At 47.2% G+C, this 6138-nt stretch overlaps 1 protein-coding gene across 1 annotated transcript in view; it reads right to left on the bottom strand.

Moving 5' to 3' along the window:
* Nucleotides 1-5050, bottom strand: part of efemp1 (EGF containing fibulin extracellular matrix protein 1) — a 64311-nt gene extending 59261 nt beyond the window's left edge. Inside the window, exon 1 of the mRNA XM_037533088.1 lies at nt 4945-5050. The gene's annotated coding sequence lies outside the window, so the exon portion shown is untranslated. The remainder of the gene's footprint in view (nt 1-4944) is intronic.
* Nucleotides 5051-6138: the final 1088 nt, after the last annotated feature.

Genomic DNA, 6138 nt, shown 5'->3' with positions numbered 1-6138 from the left:
AAAACATTCTGACCACCTCCTTGTTTCTGCACTCACTGTCCACTTTATCAGCTCCACTGACCGTATAGCTGGACTCTGTAGTTCTACAGTTACAGACTGTAGTCCATCTGTTTCTCTGATACTCTGTTACCCTGTTCTTCAGTGGTCAGGACCCCCATGGACCCTCACAGAGCAGGTACTGTTTGGGTGGCGGATCATTCTCAGCACTGCAGTAACACTGACGTGGTGGTGGTGTGTTAGTGTGTGTTGTGCTGGTGCGAGTGGATCAGACACAGCAGTGCTGCTAGAGTTTTTAAACACTGTGTCCACTCACTGTCCACTCTGTTAGACACTCCTACCTCGTCGGTCCACCTTGTAGATGTAAAGTCAGAGACGACAGCTCATCTGCTGCTGCGCAGTTTGTGTTGGTCATCATCTAGACTTTCATCAGTGGTCACAGGACGCTGCCCACAGGACGCTGCCCACAGGACGCTGTTGGCTGGATATTTTTGGTTGGTGGACTATTCTCAGTCCAGCAGCGACACTGAGGTGTTTAAAAACTCCAGCTGCCCTGCTGTGTCTGATCCACTTGTACCAGCGCAACACACACTAACACACCACCACCACCACATCAGTGTTACTGCAGTGCTGAGAATGATCCACCACCCAAATAGTACCTTCTCTGTGAAGGTCCATGGGGGTCCTGACCACTGAAGAACAGGGTAACAGAGTATCAGAGAAACAGATGGACTACAGTCTGTAACTGTAGAGCTCCAGAGTGGCCCTGTACAGGGTGTGTGAGAATGTGGCCCCGGCTCCTCCGAGTCGTGTTAAGTCCGGCTGTTGAGCATCAGCAGGTCAACACGATCCACTGAGACTCGCCGTCCTGACCCACCATAACACAACAGCGCAGCTCAGCACAGAGCACTTTACTACTTTACTGGTGGAAGTAAAGAAGCTCGTTTAATTTAGCGCATAAAGCCGTCATAAGGAAAAGAAACGCAAACAACGCGTTTAACTTAAAACGTTGTTTTTTCCAGCGCGCCAGCCAATCGCGGCGCAGTGGGTGGGGTTTGTAGGAAAACGGGTGGGAAAAGAACACCACTCTGTTTCCTCCGCTGTGGAGCTGCTGAGCAAGTGCGAACACGTCCCCGCGGTGGAGCGCTGTTTTCACGGGCACCGCTCCAGCCTGATCCCCTCTTGTTTCAGCGGCTGCTGTGTGTGAGTGTCAGTGTTTCTGTGTGAGTGTGAGTGTGAGAGTGTGTGTGAGTGTCAGTGTGTCTGTGTGAGTGTGAGAGTGTGTGTGAGTGTGTGAGTGTTAGTGTGTCTGTGTGAGTGTAAGAGTGTGTGTGAGTGTCAGAGTGTCTGTGTGAGTGTGAGAGTGAGTGTGAGAGTGTGTGTGAGTGTCAGTGTGTCTTTGTGAGTGTGAGTGTGTGTGAGAGTCTGTGAGTGTGTGTGTGTGAGTGTCAGTGTGAATGTGAGAGTGTGAGAATGAGTGTGAGAGTGTGTGTGTGTCAGTGTGTCTTTGTGAGTGTGAGTGTGTGTGAGTGTGAGAGTCTGTGAGTGTGTGTGTGTGAGTGTCAGTGTGAATGTGAGAGTGTGAGAGTATGTGTGAGAGTCAGTGTGTCTGTGAGTGTCAGAGTGTGTGAGTGTGTGTGTGAGTGTCAGTGTGTCTGTATGAGTGTGAGAGTGTGTGTGAGTGTCAGTGTGTCTGTATGAGTGTGAGAGTGTGTGTGAGTGTCAGTGTGTCTTTGTGAGTGTGAGTGTGTGTGAGTGTGAGAGTGTGTGAGTGTGTGTGTGTGAGTGTCAGTGTGAATGTGAGAGTGTGAGAGTGAGTGTGAAAGTGTGTGTGACTGTCAGTGTGTCTGTGTGAGTGTGAGAGTGTGTGAGTGTAAGAGTGTGTGAGAGTAAGTGTGTCTGTGTCAGTGTGAGAGTGTGTGAGAGTCAGTGTGTCTGTGTGAGTGTGAGAGTGTGAGTGAGTATGAGAGTGTGTGTGTGTGTGTGTGTGTGTGAGTGTGAGAGTGTGTGAGTGTCAGTGTGTTTGTGTGAGTGTGAGAGTGTGTGTGAGTGTCAGTGTGTCTGTGTGAGTGTGAGAGTGTGTGTGTCAGTGTGTCTGTGTGTGAGTGTGTGTGAGTGTGTGTGTCTGTGTCAGTGTGAGAGTGTGTGTGAGTGTGTCTGTGTGAGTGTGAGGGTGTGTGTGAGTGTGAGAGTCAGTGTGTGTGTGTGAGTGTGTGTGTGTGAGTGTGAGAGTGTGTGTGTCAGTGTGTCTGTGTGAGTGTGAGAGTGTGTGAGTGTCAGTGTGTTTGTGTGAGTGTGAGAGTGTCAGTGTGTCTGTGAGTGTGAGAGTGTGAGAGTGTGTGAGTGTCAGTGTGTGAGTGTCAGTGTGTCTGTGTGAGTGTGAGAGTGTCAGTGTGTCTGTGTGAGTGTGAGAGTGTGTGAGTGTCAGTGTGTCTGTGTGAGAGTGTGTGTGAGTGTGAGAGTGTGTGAGAGTGTCAGTGTGTCTGTGTGAGTGTGAGTGTAAGAGTGTGTGAGAGTCAGTGTGTGTGTGAGTGTGAGGGTGTGTGTGAGTGTGAGAGTGTGTGTGAGTGTAAGAGTGTGTGAGAGTCAGTGTGGCTGTGTGAGTGTGAGAGTGTGTGTGAGTGTGAGAGTGTGTGAGTGTCAGTGTGTCTGTGTCAGTGTGTCTGTGTGAGTGTGAGTGTGTGAGTGTGTGTGTGAATGTCAGTGTGTCTGTGTGTGAGTGTGTGTGTGTGAGTGTGAGAGTGTGTGTGTCAGTGTGTCAGTGTGTGTGTGAGTGTGTGTGAATGTCAGTGTGACTGTGTGTGTGTGAGTGTGTGTGTGTGTGTGAGAGTGTGAGTGTGAGAGTGTGTGAGAGTGTCAGTGTGTCTGTGTGAGAGTGTGTGTGAGTGTGAGAGTGTGTGAGAGTCAGTGTGTGTGTGAGTGTGAGGGTGTGTGTGAGTGTGAGAGTGTGTGTGAGTGTAAGAGTGTGTGAATGTCAGTGTGACTGTGTGTGTGTCAGTGTGTCAGTGTGTGTGTGAGAGTGTGTGTGAATGTCAGTGTGTCTGTGTGAGTGTGAGTGTAAGAGTGTGTGAGAGTCAGTGTGTGTGTGAGTGTGAGAGTGTGTGTGAGTGTAAGAGTGTGTGAGAGTCAGTGTGGCTGTGTGAGTGTGAGAGTGTGTGTGAGTGTGAGAGTGTGTGTGAGTGTGAGAGTGTCAGTGTGTCTGTGTGAGTGTGAGTGTGTGAGTGTGTGTGTGAATGTCAGTGTGTCTGTGTGTGAGTGTGTGTGTGTGAGTGTGAGAGTGTGTGTGTCAGTGTGTCTGTGTGTGTGTGAGAGTGTGTGTGAATGTCAGTGTGGCTGTGTGTGTGTGAGTGTATGTGTGTGTGAGAGTGTGTGTGAATGTCAGTGTGACTGTGTGTGTGTGTGAGTGTGTGTGTGTGAGAGTGTGAGTGTTTTAGAGCAACATCTTCTATTAAAGCGAGCATCCATACACATTTCATTTAGTAACTTTCTGTAAGGAAGCTTTTAGTGGTGGATGTCTGGTTCCTATCACCACCACTGTGAACAGTTCTAGAGTCTGTATGGAGCTCTGGACAATAAAGCACTCTCTAAATGACTGTTTACATTATAATGACATGCGTATCCAGAACGTTTGTAAAAATTGGTGGAACTGCTTGGGCAGTCGTGGGCTGGAGGTCAGGGAACCAGTTCTGTGACCGGAAGGTCGCCGGTTTGATCCCCAGAGCTGACAGTACATGACTGAGGTGTCCTTGAGCAAGACACCTAACTCCCAACTGCTCCTCGGGCGCTGTGGATAGGGCTGCCCACATACACACTATTCACTAGTGTGTATGTGGTGTTTCACTTCACAGATGGCTTAATGTTTCTGAAAGGGGCCGGTGGGCAAATTTTATTCTATTCTGTTGGCCCAGCACCTGGACTGCTTTTTTTAAGACGTATCATATCATTTAAGCTCTAATGCTAACAGATGCTGGATGTTTCGCAGGTCTACGAGGTGCTCAGGAGATTTTTGACCTGGCACATTTTATTCCTACACAAGATTGTTTTTGAATTTTAATTCTCCTTCAGTCATTTATTCACAGCAGTTTTACTCTCCTGATGTTCTACAGGCACTAACCAGCTTAGCCAAGCCCAGAGCCCTGTTCTTAAGGTGGAAGTCCACTGAATGTTTAAAATGTCTGCATTTTTAAACCATTAAGACGTAAACAAAGCCATTCAGCGTGAAACGCTCAGTTCTAGACAAACTTACCGAGGCAGAATTGTTCACAGTGGTGGTGATAGGAACCAGACGTCCACCTCTAAAAGCTCCCTCTCAGAATGTTATTACATGATATGGTTACAAGTACCTGATACACTGCTTTACATCAGTTTGGAGAGAAGACTCTTTTTGAATATAGAACTTCTATGAAGAGGGTTCTGTACAGCACCAAAAAGGGTTCTGCCATCGTTATCACATCAAGTTTGACATCAGAACCCTTGTTGGTGCTATACAGAACCATTTACACATGAATATATAACTACATAGGACTCATGGCTCTTAGTAGAACCATTGCCTTTAGTACAAACTCTTCTGGTTCTGAGTCTATCAGACCTTTCTCTGTTTTAGCATCACCACCAGTCCATATAAACACTCAGAAGACTCGTGTAGGTTCTCTGGTGGTTCTGGATAGTAAATAAAGTGGCTATATTTGTGTTGTAGTCATGGCGACGCCTGGTTCCCATCACCACCACTGTAAAGACGTCTGGACCATTTCACACCAAACTGCTCTGAATGAACTCTTTAAGCATTAGCACACAATGCCGACACCTTCCAGGTGAAGAAGCTGAATCCGAGTGAAACAGGCCGGAGTATCTGGGAAATTCCGTCATGCGGCCTGAAATGTAGGCCTAGCTGGTATTGCCCTAGTGGCATTTCCTAAGCTGGCATTACCTTACCTCACCTGGCATTACCTGGCTGCCTTATGCTGGAGGGAGCAGGTTCGCTCTGCGGCGTGTTCGGCGCTGCACAGGCTGGTGGTCCTACAGCGGGGCTGAGCGGAGGGGTGTGTTTGCAGTGTGTGGAGCTTCTGTGATCACAGGGAACAAGCAGGGGGAGGTGCTGCCGACAGGTTGGCCTGTGGGCTAATCGGCCCACATTTATCACAGCTGAGTGATTATGGGTGTTGTATGTTAGAGTGTGGCTCCCCCTACAGGCCAATAACCAGACTTCATTACAGCTGCATGCAGCCATGAAAGCCAGCAAGAAAGGAATTCTCACAAGGGGATTTTTCCAAATGTCTGCAGGATTGAAACATCCAGATGTAAACAAAGTCATTTAAACAACTGTAGAGATTGTAGAGACTTCTTTACAGTGGTGGTGATGGGAACCAGGGGTCGCCATGACTACAAGACAGATATAGACACTTTATTTACTATCCAGAACCACCAGAGAACCTACACGAGTCTCCTGTGCGTTTCTATGGAATCTTGATGATGGAAAATGATGGAAACTCTTGCTAATAGGGTTTAACTGAGGACTATTTTGCTTTTTAGCACCCAGCAGCAAAAAATATGTTTTTAGAACATAATATTTTGTAACTGGTTGGCTGAGTAGCTAAGATCTTACCATGAACATTTCAGGCAAATAGCAAGTTTTCTCCACCAGATCCTGCAAAACCTCCCCCTGCATGTTCCCTGTGATCACAGCAGGTCCACACACTTTAAATATAATTATATAATATATAGTTTAAATATAATGATATAATATATAGTTTCTGCTGGCATCTCTATGGGATTGCAAGGTATTATGTTAGTGTCAAGCTAACAGCACTCACCATTTCACTAGGCTCAATACCACATGCTACTAACATATTATGTTGGGGGCCCGGACCCCTGATGTAAAACAGCAGGCTGTCAGCCCAGAGTTAACGTCACATAGAAACACAAGCAAAACAGAACAGTATCCCGGCAGAAATAACCTCGTCATCAAACACTGTACGTGTTTGTACATTAAACAGGGCAGTGATGTGCTTCTGTCGCATCCTCATAACTGATGAAGCATAAAAATCAATGAAAATTCTGGAATATGTGATGCTTTGATTTACCCTAGTGTCTTTATTCATAACGACAGGGATGTAGTACCGACTGATCCATTGGAGCCCAGTG

Source organism: Pygocentrus nattereri, chromosome 22, assembly GCF_015220715.1.
Source record: "Pygocentrus nattereri isolate fPygNat1 chromosome 22, fPygNat1.pri, whole genome shotgun sequence".
Lineage (NCBI taxonomy): Eukaryota > Metazoa > Chordata > Actinopteri > Characiformes > Serrasalmidae > Pygocentrus > Pygocentrus nattereri.
Note: the sequence above shows the minus strand (reverse complement) of the source record. Positions and strands in the feature narration are given on the sequence as shown.